Genomic DNA, 26,254 nt, shown 5'->3' on the forward strand with positions numbered 1-26,254 from the left:
CAGGCAGTTCCACCGCTAATTATAGCACTCACCGGACTAGAACTGACACCTGACTGTATAAAAACAGCACTCACTGATGCACTCGTTCTTATTGTACTCTGTATTGTACCTTTAAATTGTTCTAGGAATCGTTGGGAGAGTTGTTGTCTACCATGTTGTAAGTTGCTTTGGTTAAAAATGTGTCAGCCAAATGTAATGTAATGTAATAGCAGACCCAAGGCCACAGACTCGAAGGCTGCAGAGCACAGAAAACTACTTCAAAATAAAAGCCTCGTTGGCGTGTACTTCTACATTTCAATAGGATAATGGGATCTGCTGAATGAGAGACGGGGAGAGTGATAAGAGATTTTTTTTTTGGATCCCAAGGGAAATTTATGAAGTAAACAAGACTTCACATAAACAAACCCAAGCTTAGTTGATACCTTCTGCTTTCTCAATAACTCGGAACATTATGCACCTCGAAAAAAAAAAAAACACAAATAATGAAAGCGAGCCAAACATGTTTCTTTTTGTCGTGGGAAGTGAAAAAAAAAGGCACAGCTAAGCTAAGTACCAATAACAAGGTGTTTTCATGAGCTCCAGCTCTAAGTGAATATCCACATTGGCTGGGGCCTGAAGGGATTTCACGCCTTCACAGCTACACTAATGCATTTTCCTGTCTAGAAACCGACCAGAGAGCACCTGCTCTGGAGACCAATCGGGGCCCTCCAGCTCCCGCTCTTTTTCAGCCATCTCCGGCTACCCTCTTCGCCTTCATTACAGCCGTCTTCACCGATTCTGTGGCTTCTCTCTCTCTCTCTCTCTAGTTCTCCACATGTTGTCCCGATTCTTAGGCTATACACTTTCTCTCGCTCTCTCACTGTGTTCCAACCTCTTGTTTTCATTCTAGCTTTTTTGGTGTGTGGTGAGCGTTCTGGCGCATAATGGCTGCCGTGCATCACCCAGGTGGGTGCTACACATTGGTGGTGGTTACTAGTGAGGTCCCCCCATCCATGTGATGCGCTTTGAGTATCGAGAAAAAGCGCTATATAAATGTAATGTGTTGTTGTGTTGTTGTTCCAACCTCTTGTTTTCATTCTAGCTTTTCGTTCACCAATTCTCTGGCGACACACTGTTTTCCTCTCGTCCTCTTTCTCATCTCATTCCCTCTTGCTATCCTCACCGATTCTTCACTCTGTTCCTGCATGCAGGTAAGACTCAGAGGACGAGAGGAGAGACAACTCCCTGGCTGACCATCCCAGCGTTGGCTCACTAAGATTTATGGAGGCTGCCGCTGCCGCTGCTGCTGTTGTTGTTAATGTGGCTGCTAAGTTTGCTGCGTTCACCATTGGACTGTGCTTGGCTTGCTGCTGACAGAATCCCCTTGTGAATGAGGTGATGCTGTTTATGTGTGTATGGAGTGGGGTGTGCCTGCATCTTTGTGTGTGAGTGTGTGTGTGTGTGTGTGTGTGTATAGAGACACAAGTAAGAAAGTGTGTACATGTGTATTTGCGCGAGCAAGGTGAGTAGTGTGTGTGTGTGTGTGTGTGTGTGTGTATGTGTGTAAGGTTTGCAAAGGGGGGTGGGTGACCTGCATACGTGTGAAATGAATCACAGTGTGACCAAACCACATCTCAGTGGGGAGAGAAGAGCGCTTTTTCTATCATCTGAGCTTCAGCACAGTCCTGATGGCTAGAACAGGAGTGCACACACACACACACACACACACACACACACACACACACACACACACACACACACACACACACACACACACACACACCTCTGACTGCTGAGGTGATTTGTGCTGGCGTGCCAGGATGGCAGAGGTTTGGATAATGGGATGAGAAAAGCAAGGGATTCCAGGGAGTAGAAGGTATTAAATATGTTCTGGTGTGAGTGTGTCCACGTGTGTGTGAGAGAGAGAGAGAGAGATATAGAGAGAGAGTGTGTAAGAGAGAGGGAGGGAGAGAGAGAGAGAAAGAAAGAAAGAAAGAAAGAAAGAAAGTGAGAGAGAGAGAAAGTGAGGGAGAAAAGAGATGAGTGGGGATGGCAGGTATGACAGCAGCTGCCATATCCAGCCTGGCCCATGCCATGATTCTCCCTCTACCCATGCTTATTAGCTGCTCATGCTCAGACAAACACAAACACAGAGCAGCACACACACACACACTGCATTGGGACACAAGCATGCATGTTCTTTTGATATGATATAACGCACACACAAACATACAATAAATATATATTATATTGATATAATTATCAACATACCAACAAAATCACATTCTGTACACATATAACTCTCTCTCACACACACACACAGTGCACAGATATCCCACAGTAAGGCAATGAGCAGGGAATTCGCACACACACACACAGCGTGCAGCCCCCTCCTGTCCTGTGCTGGAGGCCCCCTCACACTTATCAAGGTCACGGGCTCGGGTACACGTCAAGTCCAATCTGATTTTCCCCCAGCCGTGATGAGCTCACAATCCAAGGTTAGTAGCTGCAAGCACTAAATAATGGCACAGCGTCCCCTTCCATTCTGAACATGCACTCACACTCACGCTCACACACACACACACACACGCGGTTTCCATCCATTCCATGAATGTACACAAGCACACACAGGGTCTCCATCCATTCCATGAATGCGCACACACACACACAGTCTGCTCTATTCCCAAAGCTCTCAGGTGGGAGTACATTCTGCCTCAAAGGAAAGAATCCCCTGACAACAGTGTGGTGACTCACATTCTGTGTAAGTCTGTGTGCCTCGGTGTGTGTGCCTCGGTGTGTGTGTGTGTGTGTGTGTGTGTGTATATGGGCCCAGCAGTGTTGCTGCTCATTGCAAGTGTAACCTCCGATTTCACAGGGTCATCAACTCTCAGCACACACCAAGCTTGCATATTCAAGATGCACACAGGCAGTAAGCGCACACACACACACACACAAACAGGGGACAGACGGAGGACACAAGGACACACACACAAAAAACATATACACAGTGTGTGTGTGTGTGTTTTTATAAATGATCCATCATTACAAGAACATTTCCCTCTTCACACTCCCCCTCCCTCCCCCTCCTGCTGCCACTGCGTGGGAGTCGTGACTCTCGTCAATTCATTTCATTTCTCGCCCGCCCGCCCGCCCGCCCGCCCGCTCGCTCGCACAACCTCCATCTCCCTGGGCGCTCAGATTTGCATGGGAGATAATACCTCCATTAGGACAAAAGCCCTCTGCGCAAGGTCACGGCGAGGTCACGACGCACCCCGGCGCAGGGGAGATTCATGCTTAGTCACATCCCAATTATCATACAGTGGTGGCGGCAGAAATTGGCAACTGTACATCAAGGCGCTTCATTACCGAGGGGCCAAGGCGCTGAAATTAACAGGCAGATGAGAGAGGGAGGGAGAGAGAGAGAGAGAGAAAGAGATGAGGCCCCAGGCTGCCCACGTCTGTTGGGGTGTGTGTTTTGCGTGTGTGTGTGTGCATAAAGGGCCTGCAGGGTTAGTGTGTGTGCATGTGAGAATGTGTGTGTGTGTGTGTGTGTGTGTGTGTGTGTGTAAAGGGCCTGCAGGGTTAGTGTGTGAGTGTGTTTGTGTGCGGGTGTGTGTGTGTGTGTGTAGGGCCTGCAGGGTTAGTGTGTGAGTGTGTGTGTGCATGTGAGAGTGTTTTTTGTGTGTGTGTGTGTGTGTAGGTTGGGGTACAGCTGGGGGAAAAGGAAGACAGGAACACACAAAACAAACTTCCCTTTACACAGCCCTTCATAAGGTGCCAGAAATCCATCAATAACTGTGACTCACAGCCATGTTTACTTAATGAGAGACGCACTGGCATAAAAACACATATGCATTACACATGCATATTATTCCTGTATAATTGTGTATAATACATATGTTATATGGACCCTTTCAAGAGAGTTCCATTATCAGCATCATAGTTGGCCCCACAAGACTTCCTTTTTAACATTCCATATGTTATCTTAATGCAGAGGAAGTAGATTGGGGCCCAAATAGAACGTTCAAGCATTGTTTTTGTTTACCTTGTTGAAAGGGTCTATACAGGTTTTTTTAGAACTGTGTGGAGGAAGGAATAGCGAGACAAAATATACTGTTCCAGAAACTGTGTGTGTGTGTGTGTAGAGGGCCTGCAGGGTTACCACTGAGAGGGGCAATGTTTTAATGGGAACTGCATGAGGGAAGGACTAGTGTGTCTTCTTCCTTTATTATGTATAAATATCTTATTTAAGGTTTATTTGACGTAGACATTGCACATTAATAAGAATAAAATGTAAATGTACCAGAATTAGTCAAAATGGGTATTTTGCATGTATTCCATGGACCAATGTTAAAAGGTCAGAGGCACCTGACATTTATACACAGTACTTGTTCATTTGGCAGACGCTTTTATCAAAAGTGACTTACATTACATTACATTACATTACATTACAAGGGCCAGTCTCCCCAGAGCAACTCAGGGTTAAGTGTCTTGCTCAGGGCCACAAAGATGGCAGCTGGGACTGCATGCTAGACTATAATCAATGCAGACAAAAAGGGGCAAAAATGGATGAAATAGGCCATTAACGATCACAGTTCGGTGTGTGTACCTTGGTTTTGCACTCCCGGCTCAGTTCATTTTCAGTACAGTAAGCCTGTGCTAACCTAAAATTCTCTGACAAAATTACTGCGTGTCAAATTTTTGATGTTAATTAACTAAACTGACACACTGTATGGCCCACCACTTAATATGTTGCAGTGGGAACTCAAATATGAAACATGGTCCAAAAGCACAACAAAAAAAAAGCCTACTGATGATTACTGGTAACCCATTTACTCCTAAAATGCCTGCTAAAAACGCCTATAGAATCCTATGGCATTCTAGACTAAATAACCTTATTTCCTGAGGGTTTTCTGAAAACATACTAAAAATTGTCAACGTCTACCAAAATTTAATATCTAAGCCTCTGTAGCACCTAGAAACATGAAATAAAAAGCATGCTGCGCTACGCAGCATCCAGCGGGAGATTCAATGTTGCGCTATGCAGCATCAGGCGGGAGATAGAATGTTGCGTCTAGGGATGCATCCTAATTTAGGCCTACGTAAGGTCCGTCTGGCTACACTGAGCTACTTGAGCTTGATTGGCTATACTTTTTCCTCAATATAATGTCAGCGGTGTGAATGTATTTCACCACTCTAACAAAATCTGTGGATATGCTTTCATTTGGGAATCTGTGCATCTCAAAATCCTCTTGTGAATGATCCGCCATTTAACCTTACCAGAGCGGAGCTCAGCCCTATCTAGAGTCGTCTTGTGCTGACGTGTTTGCACTTTACCGCGCTGGTCGGGGAAACACATAAACTCGTTAGTGGGACGAGTACATAAGCAGGCCTAGTTCTAAGTTGTGTTTTAGTATTATATTTGCATTACTTTAGCTTGGGTTTTGTATTATTACCTAGAAATATGCTAACCATTCCTGCTTCAGTTCCAGACAGGTCATCATAATAAGTTATTAAAACTTCCGGGGCTAACCCTTTCATTTCTGCTGCAGCAGGTTGTGCGCAACAAGAGTAGAGCGGACATAAGATACAGTCTGAGGAGTTGCAGCTTTATTCAGTTACCCGCAGTTGAAACTAAACCTAAGTTTCCCTCACAAACTCTGATTTGGTCGCTATACTGTAGCTTATTCCCAGCTGAGCCGTTTATGAGTGTTTAGTCCTAAATGAAAACGATTCATACTCTCTAGCCACTCACTCGCAATTCACTGACGTCAGGTTCACTTAAAGGAGCCACACATACTGTAGGGCTAGGCTACCGTTATGTTGACTGCTGTACTATTGAGGACTATTATGAGTTCTGTCCATCATTTGGTGGTAGGTAAAATTAATGCAATAAAATTATGCTTATTAAATGCTTTCCCCAAATCACTTTTCACATTTTTTTTCAAGAGTAATATTATCGGTTATCGTATCGGTATCGGTCACAACAAACCAATAAATATCAGTTATCGTTATCGGCCCTAAAATTCCATATCGGTGCATCTCTAGTTGCGTCATGCAGCATCCAGCGCGAATGGGTTAAAGACTGCATTTGGTACCTTCGGTACACATCTGTATTGAATCTAACATCCTGTACCTAAACGGTTCGGAACATATACATACACCTATACACTCCTAGCAATTACAAACCTATACATAATGAGTGTGTCCCCTATGTGTGTATGATATATCCTATGTAAGCTACACACACACATGCATATATTGGGGGTGTATGAAGCATGCAATGAAATGGGAAGCCAACGACAGTGGACTGAAGACCAGCACTAGCAGTAGCTTAGCTAAAGGCCACCTTGTCCACTCCAGAGGAGAGCAGTGAGTACTGCTGGCTTGACATGTTTGAATGTTGCTCACTGACAGAAGCAAGTGTGCTGTGCATGTAAACACACACACACACTCACACGCACGCACGCGCACACACAATATTCACCAGAGGGCCTTCAAATAACTGTTAATTAGGACATCTTGCTTATACGAGGAGTTTGGCGAAAGACTGCAGTCACGTGGAAACTCTCCTGGAGTGGGATTCAGGAGTGTAAACATAATGCTAGTACATTCACAAACAGTCTCTGATTCAAGTACACACACACACACACACACACACACTCCCACATACTCCTACACACACACAGACAGACATGCTCAGACTCAGAATTGAGCATTCATAGACAGACACACACACCTACACACACAGCCCTGGATGTTACTTGTTTCCTGTACTGCATATGGATATGATCCAACAGCCTGCTGTCTGAGTATATGTGTCTCTCTGTGTAAGTGTGTGTGTGTGTGTGTGTGTGTGTATTTGTGTACATGTGTGTACATATGTCTCCATAAATGTATGTATACATACATGTATGTAACTGTACCTGTGTGTGTGCGTACGCGTGTCCGTTTGTGTGTGTTTGTGTGTGTGTGTGTGTGTGTGTGTGTGTGTGTGCGCATGTACAGTAAGAGCCTTGTTTTGGTTGAGGTCTGCCATGTTCAGGGTCACTGCACAAGGCCCTGCTCAGTGGAGGAGCACTAACAAACACTTCTGCTCTATTAATGATGCAATGCCCTGGCAACGCAGGTGCCCCCTGAGCCCTCCATCTCTCGCTCACACACACACACACATTTCTCAGCACAGCCTGTGTGTGTGTGTGTGTGTGTGTGTGTGTGTGCATGTGTGAACAGCTAGTGTGTGTGTGTGTGTGTGTGTGTGGTGTGTATGCGTGTGTGTGTGGTGTGTATGCATTTGTGTGTGCCTGTGTATGCATGTGTGTGTGCCTGTGTATGCGTGACTACTAGTGTGTGTGTGTGTGTGTGTGTGTGAGACTGAGCGTGTGTATGTGAGTAAAGATAAGAAAGGCCTGAGGGTGCATTGAGACACTACTGACTGTACATACACGCACACACACAAAATTATAGACTACTCTGTTCTTGCACGTAGATGTTTCGTGCGAGCAATCCGTCGCCACACTCCTCCCATCCCTCTGTGAAGAGGCAACAAGATGTCGGCACATAAGATCTCAAGTTCAGTTGACACAAGTCCTACTTTTTAGGCGTATGTGTGTGTGTGTGTGTGTGTTTATCCCGGGGACTTCCAAGAGAAGAAGGCGCGGAGCTAAATCTCAACACTCAGAGAGGCCTTGTCATAACATCAACACGACGGCTGTAGAAAAAAAAAAAAAGCTGCATAAATACCCAACGACCGACAGGAACACAACTGTAAGAGCAAAGCTGTGGGTCTTAGCCGAACTGCACTCCGTTGAAGGCACACACTGTTCTCTGCCTGGTGAGATTTCAAAAATAAGACGCACAATGATGGCCAGTAACGTTCAGGAGAAGAAGTTTAAAAAAAAAAAAAAAAAAAAAAAAAAGAACATGTCCTCAACCTGTCGTCAAAAACTCTGAGAATACTGCATAGAAACTTTAGGGCACAGTTTATGTTATGCAACAGATTTTGTAACTTTTTGAGGTATTTAGCTTACAGAAAAAATGTTTTCTAGTTCAAATTGAAATTCAGAAATGGCATTTGAAGGAGGACATACTTGTGTTTCTCACTAGTTGCCCAGACTGTGGACTATGTAGTCTGGACTGACCACCTTGCAAAAATGACTTGGAAAACAAAAGTTTCACATCATGATTGCAATTGCCAAACTATATTTCCAAATATTTTATTTTTTATCATTATCCTCTGGGCAGTTTCTGGTACTTACATGTAGCTAGTTTGGTCTACTACCTAAAAGACATCCAAAAGCCAAACATTCCCAGTACTTACAACATTTCACTCAAACCTTCCCGTTGAACACTTAATAATATGGGCTCTCTTGTGTCCGTTAAGAACCTTGCGCGTGTCAAAATTTCCCTAAATCAGCTCCAGTGAACCCTCCTGGAGGAAGGCGAACTAAATGAAGCTGAAGTCGGGCTCTCTCTCTCTCTCTCTCTCTCTCTCCCCTGCTCTCATCCCACTCCTTTCTCTCTCTCTCTTTCCTGTTCCCTTCTCTATTAATAGTGCGATGCAGGGGGGAGCTTCGGGGGGCTCTGATAACACCGTAATTAATGTGCTCGTCAGCGAGCCAGCAGGACGAGTTCCTCTGAGGTGGCGGAGGAGAGAGAGAGAGAGAGAGGAGTGATATATTAGAGAGAGAGAGAGAGAGAGAGAGAGAAAGGAGAGGAGTGAAATATGAGAGCGAGCGAGAGGAGGAGGGAGGGAAGAGAGGACAGGTCACCGGACAGAGAACGGGCAGCCACAGCAGCCTCTTCCTGCCAGGTTCAGAAACCAGTGAAATTACTAAAGCAGCAGGGTGGACACAGGGGACAGGGGATAAGGTCACCGTGTGATGGTACCAGGAGGGGTGTGAGTGTGTAAGTGTGTGTGTGTGTGTGTGTGTGTGTGTGTGTGTGTGTGTGTGTGTGTGTGTGTGTGTGTGTGTGAGGGATAATTTAGTTGAGTATCATGAAATTTTTAAATCCTTCATATACTTTTACAATCCATTGAAGTACACATGAACACTTCACGTTCTTTTCAGAGAAAATGCAACAAGCATTCTCAACCCCCGAAATGTGCTCTTACCCTGGTGTGCTGAATGAAAAACCCCACTTAATCATTTGATAGTGTGTGGCCGATAGCTTGTTATTATTAGCATAAGTAACACCCTTTAAAGGAATACCCCACCATTTGGGGGAAAGCAAAAAGCTAGCATAAATCATTGAATCAGATTAGACCATAAGCATCTTGCCCGCTAGCATCACGCCTAGAAACCTAGACATTTACAATAACGATTTACATTTACGTAAATCGCTTCTCGCATAAGGCCTATTGTTTTATCAAGCACTGTGTAACGTTGTCAACTTTTTGATTGTGCACACATAATTAGTTAATCGTCTCCTAGGGTGACAAATTGATCACTCTCGTAGTGTATTACATGACGCAGGCATGATCTTATACTTCTTAACTGTAATCCGTTGTCCTTACTATTTGTGGTTTTAAACGACTTCAACCTATCTAATGCCAGAAAAAGTCCAATAGAACTCCCATTATACCGTCTCAGATTTTGCTCAAAGTTTGTCTACATATTGTTTAGGTCCCAAAACTAACACTTGTAAAGTATTTTTGATCATTTCATTAGATCAAGGTTTTTTAAAAAGGAAATCAGAGATGGTGCAGCTGCAACCTTAGCTGATTTGACAAGGAATGATCCCCCGTCGCGACCCCTGTAGGAGGCTTGACAGGTCATAGTGGGATATTAATTACAGTCAATCACGCACTCTAAGAAAACTCCAGGTATGGAGATCCATGGGGACTCGAGTCATTTCATGCTGCACAAAAAAAATTCCGAGCATGGGACAAATCATGTTTTTTTTTTGTCACTGTGTAAATAAAGAACTGAGACGCATGTGAACATCGAGCACCACTTTAGCCACTTCCACAGGGACCAAGGCCATTGTGTTATCTCACCACCACTACTGCTTTGATGGTGTTATAGTATGCATTCTATAGTGCCATTTACATTGGGATACAGTGTATGTGGAATACATTAGTGGTTTCTCAACGGTTGCTCAATGGTTTCTCAACGTTTACTCAATGGTTACTGCTTCTGCCTCTGCCTATCGCCGACCTAGAAAGAGGATCCACCAGCATGAAGCATTACCTAAAGCAGCCTTATAGTGTGGGAGTTGCTGTACATTAAACAGATGAGCCATGAGCTCTGTTGTCCCAAAGAAAATATGAAGAGTTAAGTTCCAAAACGCTATATCCACCATTTTAATAAATCATTTTTTTTTACAATTCATCATACAATTCATAAACCATTTTTTTTTGGTAGCAATTTGATTGATATTACCTGAAATACACAATTAAATAACATGACTTTTTAATGTTTTTAAAAATGGAGATATAGCGTTTTGGAACCAAACTGGAACCATATCCTCCTGCAGCGGAGCCAGTGCAGGTGTTTATCCATAAACATACCTAATGAACATTCAGCGGGGCTTGTAAACACGAACGTAAAGAATTTGTCAATTTGTTTACAGCGCAGAGTCATTACCACTACGGACTTATTTCAGATATCACCACATTTCATTTCACTCTAGAGTAGAACGTTACACGACTGATTGTGCAGTCATCACTGCTTACAAGCACTCAGCGCGTGAGCCATTGAGATGGCGACACAAATGATGGGAGAGTTTGATCCCTACTGGAGGCATGCATATGAAAATCAATCACGTCTTCTTTGCATTGTAAGTCACTCGGAGTGAAGGGCCCCCGGCTAATTGAGTGAGTGTCAGGCGAAGTGTGTTTGAATAATGCAGCGGTGCTGAGATCTTAAGGAGCACGGCGGGAAGTGGACCTCGGAACCAGCACCAGCTGTCCATCAATGGGAATGAGGTGTGTGTGTGTGTGTGTGTGTGTGTGTGTGTGTGTGTGTGTGTGTGTGTGTGTGTGTAGTACGTGTGTGTAACTGAGTTTGTGTGAATGTGTATTCTATGAGTCTGTGTGAAAAAGAATGACAGAGAAAGAAAAAGAGGTGTGTGTGTGTGTGTGTGTGTGTGTGTAAGAAAGAAAGAGAGAGAGCAAGCGTGTGTGTGTGTGTGTGTATCAGAAGGCAGTTGTGTTGACTGGGCAAATGGCTTGTCAGGAGGCAGGATGGAGTGGGGTGGGTGTGGGGAGGGGGAGGGGGGAGGGGTCTGCAGTGGTCAGGTGACATTGATGGGGACTGGCAGCTTCCATTAAATCACTCTTTTCCCGGTAAGAGCCCAGATCAAGAAACAGGGGCGGGCGGAGGGCCAGTCACTCAATCGGACAAGAAACACACACACACACACACGCAAGCCCTCTTATCCACATCTTTGTGGGCCCCCTCGGTCTCCGCCATCCTCACCCATGCGCTCCACCACAAACACAAGCACTGGTCAATAAGTGGCATCAGCTCAATTTCATGCACAGTTAGCCGACTGCGAGGGTCTGTGTCACAGCAGCCGCCTGGGCCCGAGACACCCTGGGTCACGATTTCCTCTCGCCCTTGTGTCATAATAACCAGCAAAAAAAGACCAGGGTGTGGAGGTGGTGAGGAAATGTGTGTGTGTGTGCGCGTGTGTGTGTGTGATGAGTGGCAGAGAGAGAAAGCAAGAGAGCGAGAGAGGGAATGTGTGAGAGAGTTGGAGAAAATGTGTGTGTGTGTGTGTTGAGTTGTGAGTGAGAGTGTGCATGTGAGAATGAGAGAATATATGCGGATGTGTGTGAGTGTGTGTGTGTGTGCATATGTGCTTGTGTGGGTGTGTGTGAGGTTTGGGGGTAAGATGTGAAGCCTGGCCCTCGAGGCCTTCGTGTCTGGCCCTTTTCTGACACTTCCCTGGAGGCCCTCCCGAGTCTGTGAAGACCGCACTGCTGCCCCCTCAAACATATTCTTAGTATCCCAAACGACGCCAAGTCAAATCAGAGAGCACCAAATTAAATGGTGCTAAAGGCTGATTTATTGGACTGGAGACCTCTGACAGCTGCAGGCCTGAATGCATTCTTGACTGGCCATCTTTGGCTGAATATATAAAAAAAAAAAAAAGAAAGAATCTGTGGATTGGCGAATATGGATGACTGGCTAAGCTAACAGTTGTCGGCTTCATTTTTTCCACTTGAAACCGAGAGAACAGAAGGAAAAAAATGGCCCCTAGTGTAAATATGGGTCATGCTATTTCACTGCAAAGAGAGAGAGAGAGAGAGAGAGAGAGAGAGAGAGAGAAGCACAATATGTCAAAGTGTGGCATAAATTAAGGGACAGCCACTTATTCATATGTGTGTGTGCGTGTGTGTTCATCATATTCTAGAGCCATGCCAATAAAGCTCACTGAATGTGAACTTGAAATTCGAGATAGAGCGAGCAGACCAGATATAGGGATCCATCCATCCATCCATCCATCCATCCATCCATCCATCCAGAGAGTGAGACAGAGACAAAGAGAGAGGGAGAGAGAATGAGAACAGAGAGAACAGAGAGCAGTAGACAGTGAGCCAGAGTGAGGCAGACAATGAGGGCCCATCCTGATAAGGAGATACACATCTGGGACTATGGCCAGTGGGATGGGACTGTGTCTGTGTGTGTGTGTGTGTGTGTGTGTGTGTGTGTGTGTGTGTGTGTGTGTGTGTGTGAGAGAGTGTGTGTGTGTGTGTGTTATGGGGGGTTTGGTTGGGGATTATGCTGGTTACAGTTCACCCAAACACCAAAAGAAAGCAACAAGACTGTGGCAATGGTGGTAATGGTCTGTGTCTGTGTGTGTGTGTGTGTGTGTGTGTGTGTGTGTGTGTGTGTGTGTGTGTGTGTGTGTGTGTGTGTGTGATGTTTGGGCACACTGGGGCACACAATGGCAAACGGCGGAGAGATAAGCGTCAGGCCGGGGTGGGCCGGGAAGCTGCACAGGTCTCCTGACGGGAGGCGCGGAGAGGAATGTTCCGGCATTATCTGCAGCGGTGTTTGGTCTGCCGCTGGACAGGCTATCAAAGGGCACGGCTGGGAAGGTGTGGCTGGGTGTTTGTGTATATGTGGGTAAGTGTGTATTGGTTAGTGAGTATACTGTACAATTGTGACCAAATTGTGTGTGTGTGTGTGTGTGTGTGTGTGTGTGTGTGTGTGTGTGCGTACGCGCCCATACGCGTGTGTTTGTGTTTGTGTGTGTGTTTTTGTGTGTGTGTGTACACCGTGGGAACAACAGTGGCACTATCATCTCCAGGCATCGTTTTTATCTCATGCTGGAAGCAGCGCACTCTGCTCACTTGTAAAACACAGAAGCTTGATTTGTTTGCCACGGTTCGGGGGTGGGGTGGGATGGGGTAGGATGGGGTGGGAGATGGGTGGATGAGATAGAGGGTGGGGGTGCTGGAGTTTGGAGTTGGGGATGAATTATTTACAGGATAAACAAGGTGATGCTGTCTTCGCCTACATCTCAAAACTCCTCACCCTGAACTTACTATGTAGCCCCCTAGGCAGCCAAATCTGTGAGGGTGTGTGTATCTTGAGTGAGTGAGTGCATATCTATGTGTGAGTAGGTGTGTGTGTGTGTGTGTGTTTGTGCAGATGTGTGCATCTGTTTGTGTGTGTCTGTGTGTGTGTGTGTGTGTGTGTGTGTGTGTGTATGTGTGTATTTGTATATCTGTGTGTGTGTTTGCTTGAGGATTCATGGTGGAGGATGTGATATTCCATCCAGATACTGATCTGGAAGGGGAGAGGGAAAAACACACTGTATATTTAACGGTATCTCACAGACACTAAATTCTCGGGGGCCCCAAACAGCCTTGGCTCAGTATGTATTTTGACAGACGATCCTCTCGGAGGGGAACGAAGAAGAAATCCGATATGATTTACTGCCAGGTTTTAACTGATCATAAAAAAGGGGGCACTTATGCAGGAGGAGAGGGGCTGGTCGTGAGCAGTGGGGGAGATAGAGGAGAGAAAAAAAGAGAGGGATGAAGAGAGATGGAGGAGAAGAAAAGAGAGACAGAGAGATGGGGCAGAGATAAGAGGAGAACAGAAAGGATGAGGACAGAGGGAAAGAGAGTGAAGGAGGGAAGAGGGATGCACATGATAAAGGGAGAGAGAGAGGAAAAAAAAGAGAGGAATTGAGAGAGGGAGGGTAGAAAAGAGAGATGGGGGATGGAGATAAGATACTGTAGGTGGTACAGAGAGAGACAGAGAGAGAGACAGAGAGAGGGAGGATGAGGAAGAAGGGATAAGAGAGAGGGAAAAGAAAAGAAGAGAGACCGGGTAAGAGGGTAGGAGAGTGAGAGACCGAAGAAGGGACAGAGAGTAGGGGGAGAGGGGGGAGAAGGACAGGCATGAGTGATGATGATGATGATGGAGTGAAGGTTCTCGGGGGCAACCTATAATCCTACTGGCACTGGGGGGTAGTGGGGGGGCAAGCAGCTGGCAGTTTGGGGGTTTAGGGAGTGTGTGTAGGGGTGTGTGCGGCAAAAGGGGCACAGCAGCTGTGTTCGTATCCACTGTCCGCCCCGTCACACACCAGGTGAGCCGCCCATGCCACAACACCCTCCACACACACACACACACACACACACACACATCCATCCGCACTCACTCACTTCCCTGGCTCCCTTGCGGACGATTGGCAGCATGGCTTTGATCACCTCGGCAACAGGCCAGCACCCCCACTGATTCAAATGACTGTGCAGGTGACAGCCGTGAGTCAGAGAAGGGCTTATTTTAAAACAGACACACTCTCCCTCTCTCACACACACACACACACACACACACACACACGATGGGGAAGACAGGTTCAGGGCAGGCTCATTTTAACACAGACACAGACAGACACACACACACACACACATACACCTCAAAGAGTCAAAGAGACAAGCTCACGGCAGAGCACAGTTGATCCACAGCTTCTGTCCATCCCAGTGAACCAGCATTAAATGGAGACGTGTGGCGTATTCAATTAGGCAAACCCTTTAACAATCACCTGTAGAAAAATCCTTTGAAATAACAAAAGTCTAAGCTCGAATAAAATCAGCGGTTTTAAGATTCTTGAGGGTGGCTGGGTAATCTCAAAGATTAACACGAGGGAAACACTGGTAATTTAGTTGGCACTGGGGTCAGTGTCTTTAATGAGTAGTCATTATAGGCTCAGACACTCAACTGCATAATAAAGAGGGAGGACAGCGAAACTGCAGTAAAAATGAATGTGATCGTTACCATAATCTGTACTACACCCTGGTGGTTTGCTTGCTTGCACTTAACAGGCCAAACAAATAATGGGCAAAGCTGGGGAGAGACGAGAGCGTTATCGGTGGCATGATGGGTGCAAAAAGAAAGGGCAACTGTTTATGAAAATGTAATGAGTGAAGTTTGAAGATTTTATATGAGGCCGAGAAAAGAAAGATCAATAAGATCAAGCTGGGAAATCCGACAGAACTGTTGACTCTTCGGAAAAAAATAAAACCACTCTGAGTCCAGGTCTTTGTTGATTGGTGGCTGTTTTGTGTGAGGGGCTGCAATGCATTATACCTTAAAGCCTTGTTTTGATAATCTTGCATCAATCACAATAAAACTTTACTTTGATCTTGGAGAGGAACAGAAGAGGTTCCACTAATAGGGGGATGCCGTAGAACGGAAAAAAATTGCTTCGGAAAAATAGGTTAACTGAACCATTTCTCCACTTACGGGAACAAGGGATCATCAGGGAATGTTTGGTCACATCCATCACCTATAATCGTACCAAGATATGAGTTGAAACCATTTACTCAAACAGGTTTTTATCTCTTTTTATAGCATCAATGCTTCAATTTGCCAACTCGGAATTCACAGATTAATAACCTAGATTCAATATCCTTCAATACAGTCATTAGTCACAAATATGAAGAGGCCTTAATATCAGTCATCAGTTCTCACACCCGTTGCACCTCACTTGCCGTCACCATCCATTACGTAAACCTTAGTAGCAGCTGCAGATGATCAGTCATCATATCTACAGTACCGTCAGTGAAGTGAGAGTTCACTTCAGACTCTCATTCTGCTCTTTTTCCATTTCAAACACCAAACAATGAATAAAACACTACTAAAGAAAAAGAGCTACTCTCTAAGGACATGCAGTAGGAATTTAATGCTGCTCAGCAAACCTCATATGACCCTGATCGCAAATAAACTCCAATTCACACACACAAACACTCTCTCTTTCCTTCTCTCTCTCGCTCTTTCTATCCATCTCTCCTTCTATCTCTCTATCTGTCTATCTGTCTGTCTATCCATATCTCTTTCTATCCATCTCTCCTTATATCCATCTCTCCTATCCATCTCTCCTTCTATCCATCTCTCCTTCTATCCATCTCTCCTTCTATCCATCTCTCATCTCCTTATTTCCATCTCCACTGCCTCCAAATCAAGATGGCAATATGCAGACACTATGCATGTGCCTTTATAAGCAGTAGCTTACTGCCCAGGCAATCTGGACACAGAGGGAAGGTGGAAAGGGGGACAAAAAACCTCCCTGCCGACCTTGACGGGGAGGCCATTCAATCAGAGAGGTGCACTACAGTAAAGACCCATCATCGTGGTCATAGACTCGGGTCTTTACCCCTCCACTCAGCATATGAGAGGATGATGCACGGCTGATTGGGAGACCTTATTTGAGGGCTAAAGGACCACTTTTGCTGGTCTAGCTCCACCACCCAAGTCAATGCACAATTAGGAAGAGAAATAAGAACCAATGGACCCTCTGTAATGGATAAACAAACAGTCTGTCAATCGGCATGTGGACAGCAAGTTAAGACAAGATGAGGAAAAGAGGAATATTCTAGTCTACTGGTACACAGGACAATTTATGTAACTAAATTTATCAGACATTTTCAAAGCTGTTATATATTATTATCCATTTTCAAGGGAATATTTTACTCTGTGTCTCCTGGTACACAGGACTTAAAGCATGGACAATTTATGTAACTAATGTTATCAGACATCTTGAAAGCCACAGCACAGTGTCGGAGACCTTTCAGCCCGGGGTACAGCATGGTACTAACAATGCTCAGGTCAAATAGAAAGAGTGTGTGTGTGTGTGTGTGTGTGTGTGTGTGTGTGTGTGTGTATGTGTCCACATATGAGGACTATGATTGTGAGGACTGAGTAGAGAGATGGCCGTTTGTTACAGACCAAGTGGGGTATAGAGTGGATGTGATCTGAGCTCATACACTTTGTTTGGAGGGTCTGCCAGGATTCCATCTCTCTGTCCAAATATTTCAAAGGGATGCCAGCTCCTGAGGCCCTAAAAGCCAGGAGCGGCTTATCGGCATCTCACAGCAGGGAGGAGGTGTGTGTGTGTGTGTGTGTGTGTGTGTGTGTGTGTGTGTGTGTGTGTGTGTGTGTGTGTGTGTGTGTGTGTGTGCGCGTTTGGTCACAAGACAGAAGGAGGAGGGAAAAGATTTAGGAACAATTGCCAGCTTTGAACTCAGAGTCGCCCTATCAAATTCCACCTTATCAAAGTCGTGGTTTACAAGAAGGCCGTTTTGTTGGGCTATCATTCTGTACCACTATAGCTCTCTCTTGCTCACACACTCTCTCTCACCCACATACATACACACACACACACACACACACACACACACACACACACACACACACACACACACACACACGGCTGACAGCTTTTTGAGTGAGTGAGTATGCGAGCTGCAGCAGTCATAGCTACTCTTTTTTTGCTGCAGCGCCGGGACAAACAGCGTCGGAGGAGCGGAGGAGATTTATGCATCTGATAACCTTCGCCGTTCCTCCGTCTGGTGCCATACGCCGGGCAACTGCGCCCAGAGTTATGTTTCATTAATCTCCATAACTACACGCCGGGAAAAAAAATGCCTTGCGCCCAAGTGAAAAATAAGCCTGTTGTTATGAAACCATAAAAAACCGAGGAGAGAATGTGTGTGTGTGTGGGGGGATCCATATCATCACTTTAGGGGGAGAAGATACACTGCACGGTGGCAACGTTTTCCAGGGGATTGAACGGTCCCCTCGGATGGAAGCGAGATAATGAAAGGAGGAGGAAAAAAGGAGTTCGAGAAGAGAGATGATGGTGCGAAAGAGGGCTATACAGAAAGACAGACATGGCGAGGGGAGTGGGGGGGGTGATGGTGACAGTGAATGGTTATTACTCGAGTTCAGGCTGGATAAATAACGGTGCTCGAGATGCGGATATTCCAGATTGTTCCGTATCCGTGTTGTGCTAGCGTCGGTACACAGAGGGGGGAAAAGCAGGGGGGCTGATCACGTCATTAGAGACGGCTCCATACATCATCATTATGGGACAATAAGAGTGAGTCAGCCATCTTCTCTCTCTCTCTCTCTCTCTTGCTGCTTGCACAGATGCATCACTGGGAAAAAAAGTGAAATGAGAAGGAGAAATGAGGAAATGACTCATCGTTGAAGAGGTCATAGAGGAGCTTCTGCGAAATGTTGAAGAGCGATTGTCAAATGAACTGAAGTAGCCCATTCGGGGGCTACAAACCACACGCTCAAAATAGGTGGAGTGGTTCAAAACAGATGCATGTTTGAACAGTACAGTCTGCGAAAAGAAAACAAATAAAAAAAACATACCTAGAGGAAGAAAAAAGAATAATAAATAACTCATTTTCCATTTTTTCACTTGTAAACCTTTTAAGCTGAACACGTCGCTCTCCACCCACTGATGGACCCAGACGTTAGAATCTGCGTCCCCGTTCCAACATCCGATACTCCCCGCTGTCACTGGAACATGTCACTTTCTGGCACCGTAAAAACGGAGACAATCTCGACGCTGGACGCTATTCGTTACCGCGTCGGGGCCCCCAGATGTAGGCCCCCCACCACCCCTACCGGCAGTCTCGCACGCCTCTGAACGAGCAAGCGAAAAAAAAAAGGTGGCGGTGGCCGGCGTTCCCAGGCGGTGCTCTGGCGGTCGTAAATCTGATCGGAGCTATAAATCAAAACGTGGTGCTGTCAGCCCCCATAACTTTCCTACAGAGGGCCCATAATAACAATGTCACAGGAGAAGCGGCGCAAATGCCATTAGGGCCTCTCTCTCTTTCTGCGTTTGTAACGGTACGGGGTTTAACGTACAGGGGCCGGCAGTGGTGTATAAACATATTATGGGGTCATTTAACGCTTTGCAGGAGAATGGAAACAAGGCGAACACAAAGTGGTGTGTAAATGTGAATATATGCAGAGAGAGAGAGAGAGAGAGAGAGAGAGAGAGAGAGAGAGAGAGAGAGAGAGATCTGTGAAGAATCTGTGTTTGTCTGAGTATTTGTGCAAATGTATGCATCCATATGCATGATATATGTCCATATGACACGTTAAACCCAATTTTGAAAAAAAAAAAAAAAAAAAAAATACAACGAATCCCTTGAATAGTGTAATGGCTGCCAAACACAACAGAGTGTGTGTGCCAACAAACCCAAGTCTCCTCACACACTATGTGGATTCTGCCTTTCAACTCAGCAGACAGAATGTGATCCCAGGCAGCTTTGGGACAGTGCACTCCAGTTAAATCTATCTCAAGTGAGAAATGTGAATTATACTCTCTCATTGAGCTATGGGCCAAGTGAGCATTTCTGCCAAAAAACACTAAATCACAATTTTGCTCTATGCGGACCGAGAGAAGAAAGAGGGGAAAACATACAATAAAACTAGTGCACACACACATATTTAGGACATCTTTTTCACTTCTGGGGAATGACTGTGGAAACAATGAAATAGTCTTCTAGAGTTGGGTGGGGTCCAATACAGAGATTAAATCTATCCAGGGCTTCTTAGGTGGAGATAGGATAGGATAGGATAGAACTTTACTTTATTGTCACATAGTCACAAGTACCAGTGAAATTGACCATCAACCTGACCATACAAACATACATACAATATGACAAGGGGGTAGACAGGGCAGGAAGACAGGGCATTGAAGAAAAATACAGCATAACATGAGGAGAGGGGAGGAAAAAAAATGCAACCCCCAGACTATGCTCCTGTGGGGAGTACAGTGTGGGAACAGGAAAAAAAGCACCTCAGCAACATTAGCACATACACTTTACACACCATAAGAGACACACGGCTTGCAACAAGGGGGGTGGGGGGATGGAGGGATACCGACATGCATACTACTCATCCACACACACACAATTAACTTAAACCCCTGCAAGGTGAAGTTTCAACACTAAACGATCAATGGATTGGAGTGGGATGACCTGACACACAAAAAACACATCAGCCTTTCCAGAACAAAATATACACCTCTCTCTCTCTCTCTCTCTCTCTCTCTCTCTCTCTCTCTCCCTCTCCCTCACAAGGGGCATTAGTCTCTCTCAGCGAGACAGTTAGGTGAGGGATGCTGCCTGGGATGAAAGCAGCGTGGCCTTATGAGGTAAAAGCAAACAGGCCTCGGAGCGGTTTCTGGATCCTTCCGCCCTGTTAGCTTTGGCCTGGCTAGGTCGAGTGGTTTTGGATAAACACACGGCTCAGGACAGACGGCACCCCTCATAGGGGCCACTGCAAGGGTCTGTCTGAAACCGAGCTGAAGGGGAGAGACCAACAGGGATGAGGAAGAAGGGGAGAGAGAGAGAGAGAGAGAGAGAGAGAGAGAGAAAGAAAGTAATAACAGAAGAACAGAAACAAATGTCTAAAGAATAATGACCATGGCCAGGCTTATTTGTTTTTTTGCTGTGTACAAGTCGTACAAGTACAAGGCAGTTTTTTTTTTTGCTGAGCAGGTGCGTGAGGAGAAACATTTAAGTGGGAGTCATGTTACTCAACCTTTGTTAAATGTAGCAGCACAAGCACTTAAGAAGAAGGGATACTTGTTCATCTTTAAATTGCTTAACAAAAAAAAAAAAAAAAGCACCAATTCAGCGCTAATGGTCACGTATCCTCTCGCCACCCGATTCTTAATTTTGTGTGTGTGTGTGTTTGTGTGCATGCATGTGTGTTTATGTAGGCGTGTGTGTGTGTGTGTGTGTGTGTGTGTGTGTGCATGTGTGTTTTTATGTATGTGTGTGTGCGTGTGTATGTGTATGTGTATGTGTATGTGTATGTGTATGTGTATGTATGTGTGTGTGTGTGTGTGTGTGTATGTGTATGTGTATGATGGCTTGGGGAGTTTCTTCAGGCCAGGAGTGAGCTATGCTAACGGGGTCACGGAGGCAAGTCCAGATGAGCCTTGCGCATTCCTTGGGCAGGAATTTCCATTCATATTGCGGAATAATAAACAGTGAGGGCGCAGTCAGGAAGAACTTTCGTGCTCCCACCACCGGGCTTGCTGGCGGGATTGGGCCCTGTCTGTCGACAACCTCCGCTCACTGGTCAAGCTCACCACAGTCTGCCCACAGTGTATGTGTGTGTGTGTGTTTCTTTCAAGAGGAATGTCAGAGTATGTGTGTAAGAGTGTCTATATGTGAGGGTGTTTGCATGCGTGCTTGAGGGGAGTGAAGGGATATTTCAGTAGCGTGCGCGCGCGTGTGTGTGTGTGTGTGTGTGTGTGTGTGTGTTCATTAATTTGCTAATGATGGGGAAACCCCCAGTAGGTAAGTACAGAACATGCAATCATGCCAGAGGAATGGAAGGGCTGGAGAGAGAGAGAGAGAGAGAGAGAGAGAGAGAGAGAGAGAGAGAGAAAGAGAAAGGGAAAGAGAAAGAGAAAGAGAGAGAAAGAAAGAGAGGGAGGGAGAGACAGAAGCTTTTGCCAGCCGCAGGAATGAGAAACTGCAACAGCAGCATATTTTGATTGGCAGGAGGAAGTTACACCCACTTTATAATAACATGTTTCGCTTTGGTGGGGGGCCAAATGGGCCACTGCCAGTGTAGACACTGCTGAAGTATCAGATCGTTCTGGACCGAAAAACATCAAACTCTGATAAACCGTAATTATTCGCCTCGGGGGCCTGACTTCTCCAAATATTATGCAACACTTAATGATATTTAGTGGGAAAGGACTGAGATTAACCTCGTTTGATGATGAATTCATTATACTTTCGGTGAAATTCTATCTGCCCCACTATTAGTCGTAATAAAAACCCCAGACGTTAGGGGGGCTGAAATATGAATAGCATATGGAGCATGCAGTATAATGGGATCATTGTAATATTTCTCAATTGAACTGCGACACAATGACGGAGCACATTTTCCCCTCACCGATGATTCGCTTAGCTATGCACGGCGTTGAGTTCACCCCATCTCCTCCCCCGACCACCTCAAAATCTAATTCTCCACAATAAACGACAAATCTAGCTGTGGTATGGTACTATACGAGTCACGTTACGCTGAGCTTATGACAACATGCAAATCAAAATGAGATTTAAAGAGAGAGTGAATTAGATGAGACTGGAAAGAGAGAGAGAGAGAGAGAGAGAGAGAGAGAGAAAGAGAAAAGAGAGAGAGTGGGAGAGGGATGCTGATTACACTTAAGGTGTGTCATGTCATTTCCCCTGTAGCTGTCAGTGAGTATGTATGTATGTGTGTGTGTGTGTGTGTGTGTGTGTGTGTGTGTGTGTGTGTGTATACACACTCACAAGCAATTACCCGTGGGGACATGATTGATCAGCCCTCATTTGTCATCAATGAGACGCTGCTCGTTACAGGAGAATGGATGAATGGGTGTATAACTGCATGTCAGTGGGGTGCCTGGTACTATTGCGCCGTTACGTTAAATGCATGAGGAGTGGAGAGAGAGAGAGAGACACACACTTAGTGTGTGTGTGTGTGTGAGGGGGGGACTGTAAATCGTGCGACTCCACAGGAGGCACAATGTGGAGCCAAATGGGTGACTGATGTAAACATATAAAACTGTGTTTTAAAGAAGCCCAAAGTCTTGAAAAATAGGGAGAATCAGGTGTATTTTATAAGATTGTTACATTGTGTTGTGTCAACATTTATTGGTAGACCAGCCAAGGGTATGGAAGACTTGTTTTCTCAAGGAGCATGCATGCATATATATATATATATATATATATATATATATATATATATATATATATATATATATATATATATATATATATATATATATATATATAAAAAGCTCTCTACTACTGTTGTGTCACAAGTCCACTACAGTTAAATCTAATACTAGCCTATGCATTACTACATGCTAAACTGAAATAGGTTTGGGGTGATCTTGGCTAAACAAGTTATTGATTGTCTTCCAGGGGGGCTACACCTGGTGCTACACTGAAGCCTTCCGTTCGCATCGCGTAAAAACAATTTTAGAAGAGTGGTCTATTTTTTTCGAATGTATAGTATGTGCCGCTATTACGTCTGGTGTAGCTAGTTCCATTGATCGTGGAAGCTAATTGTTGCTGCAGACGCAATGTGAACAGAACTCGTCAGTTTCGTGCCCGGTGTAGTCTCCCTTGTTACACACAGTAGGCGTTTCTGTTGGAGACCATTAGCCCCACTCTCCATAAAGGCCAACTAAGATGGTTAGGTAGGACTTGATGATGAGGAGATCATGGGCTCAAGACCCCAGAAGCATCAAACTAAAGAGGCATAGAGGGCAGCTCACTGTAACATCTGGTGGTATCATCTTAAATGACTACCTGTGCAATGAAAACAAGAAAAATGGTAGATGCAGACACGCTGACATTATCGATGGAGGGGACCGCTAGGGTGAAGGTGGGGGGCTAACTGCCTCTGTGCAGGGGGCTTGGATTCCTCCTTCCTCCCCTTGCTCTGGTGTACCATACCGATACGAGCCATCTGGTGATTCAGACCGTCAGAGACTGACCCCAATTTCAAGCCGAGTGGGCCGCATCCGAGTGGTCAGGACATCAAGCCTGTCAATCAATCACCGTGACAACCGACTCCATTTTAGCTTGTCACAGTGTCACTTTCCTCACATCAACAGATCCATCCCCCCACCCCACCACTTCTTTTGAAAAGCTAGTAGACAGAGGAAGAGACAGCAAGAAAAAGAAAGCAAGAAAGAAAGAGGGATAATGAGAAGGCTGGATAGAGAGAAAGAAAGAGAAAGAGAGAAAGAGTGAGGGGATGAATTGTGAGACAGAGAAAGAGAGCGAGGGAGGGATCATGAGGGAGATGGATAGTGAATGTAGGCAGTGTAGGTATTTATCTCCCTTTACCTCCCTCCTCTCATCTCCTGGGTGTTTTCATCATTCTACATCTCCATCTCTCTCTAGTCTTCCCCTCTCTCCCTGGGTGTCTAAGAAATGTGGCCAATCGAATGCTCAGTGGCATTACCATTTCAAGGCACAGTCGTCGTATGTGGCCGGCGAATTATGGGATCGATTGGCGGATGAGCGACTGACTGGGGTTTAATTAGCGAAGCGAGTATCAAGTTCGGTGCCGACAGGACGCCGAGAGGCAGCGACGTGCCCGACCTCATTACGCCTCCGCAGCAACACGTCCCCAAAGGCCCAAACTGGCTGCACGCGGTTTACGCTGCACATCTGTTTCTGTGGAAACGCATCCACTAGAGGGACAACTCCATAACAAACACACTTTTCCTTCTTTTCCTTCCTCTCTCTCTCTCTCTCCTTTTTCACCCTCTGTTTCACTCCATGTTTCTTTTTCCTCTCTCTCTCTCTCATGTTTTTCCTTGTCAGTTTCGTCTTTTGCTTGTCTTGTTTGGAGAGGTAGCGTGAAAACGTGTCCCAGTTTGAAGCTGCATCCCATCTGCCTTTCAATAACTAGACAATTATGCCGAGAGGAGCCACCATTAAACCTGTTGTGCTTGCAGGCGGTTTCCAACCCCTCTCCAATGTAGGCATTTTTTGGTGCAGTTGTCATTTTGGTTTCTCTTTCCGTGCAATGGATCTCAGATCTTTCTCAAGTTTCTCTCTCTCCCCCTCTCTCCCTTGTGCTCTCTCGCTCGCCACCTCTCAGGAATGGTGCTGATATTTTGGCCATTCGAGCGCAGGAGGCGGTTTCGACTCCTCACGCCGAGATGTTTACCCGATCCTTCATCCCTCAAGCCACCGCACTGTCTGCTGCTCCAGCAACGTCAACAGAGACGCAAACAAAGGGAGGCTTTCCTGCTTGTGCCGAGCGACTCCAGCCTCCGATGAAAAATGGCAAACAATTCTATCTGCCAGCATGGCCCAGAGGCAACAATGTTGACATGCGAGTAATTATTTACAGGTTCCTCCTCAAAAAAAAAAATATGACGTGCTGTGGCACAAGCTTTCCTCAGAGAAGTCGAGGCCTGGCTTCGATTAGCCAATTACGACCTGCCTGAAACATCAAACAACAAGCAAGTATGTGTGTGATGAGCTGTGGGCTTCAGACAAAAGCAACTATGTAGTCAACTGTCTGGAGCGTTAGAAAAGATGTCTCGTTTCATGTGAAAAATTGACTTGCCAAAAAACTCTCTCTCTAAGCTGGCTTGAAATGTGTGATGTGTGAAACCAAACAGTTCAACAACGCTATTTGTGTGATAATTATGTACGTCAAATCAGGAGGTATTTATGCTAACAATGCTGACTTCAAATAAAAAGCTGAAACTCGTCTCTGCTGGAGACACGGTGCTATGAGCCAAATGCACAACCCTGTTCTAGTTTTCCTTGAGAGTAAATTAACCTTGGCACATCCGAGCGCAGCATGACACACACGTGTGGTGAAGGGATTCGACAACTACAATCATACGCAATCTCAAAAATCACACCAGTCATCTAATCAGATGAGAATTCAACTCGCTTGATGAGAGAGAAGCCAAGTAGGGAGGAGAAGATAAAAAAGAAAAACAGTGAATCTGCTGCAATTATCCTTCCCCCCCCCGGAACGGAAGGGGAAAAAAAAATAGCACAAGGTACATTAAAAATCTAATTAGGGGCCATTATTATCTTAATTGCCGGGACGACGTTAATTCAAACGAGGTTAACAGCGATCGCTTTTTAACATGCACTAGAACATGTGGTGGAGAGAGAGGTGGTAGCAGCAGCAGGCATGTTCAAGAGCATCCCTGGCACCAGCTTGAGTCTTCACACGCGCACGCACGCACATACGCACGCAAAGACACACACACACACAAACACACGCACACACACAAACACACATAGAGAAACACACAGAGAAACACACACGACAGGCTGTTAAACATGTGCTCATCAGGCCTCCATCGCTTAAGGACACCCGTAGGGGTCTTACCTCAACATGAGGTGATGGGTTGAGGCACGGCTTGTGAACTGTGCCTGTAAGTCATCAAACACATGGCAGTGCCCAATGCCTCATGGGCATCGATCGCCTGACGACCAAAACAGGCCCCA

At 45.5% G+C, this 26,254-nt stretch overlaps 1 protein-coding gene across 3 annotated transcripts in view; it reads right to left on the reverse strand.

The window, feature by feature from the left end:
• Positions 1-26,254, reverse strand: part of adkb (adenosine kinase b) — a 144,782-nt gene that overhangs the window by 78,486 nt on the left and 40,042 nt on the right. The gene's annotated exons all lie outside the window — the stretch shown is intronic.

Source organism: Alosa alosa, chromosome 22 (assembly GCF_017589495.1).
Source record: "Alosa alosa isolate M-15738 ecotype Scorff River chromosome 22, AALO_Geno_1.1, whole genome shotgun sequence".
Taxonomy (NCBI): Eukaryota; Metazoa; Chordata; class Actinopteri; order Clupeiformes; family Clupeidae; genus Alosa; species Alosa alosa.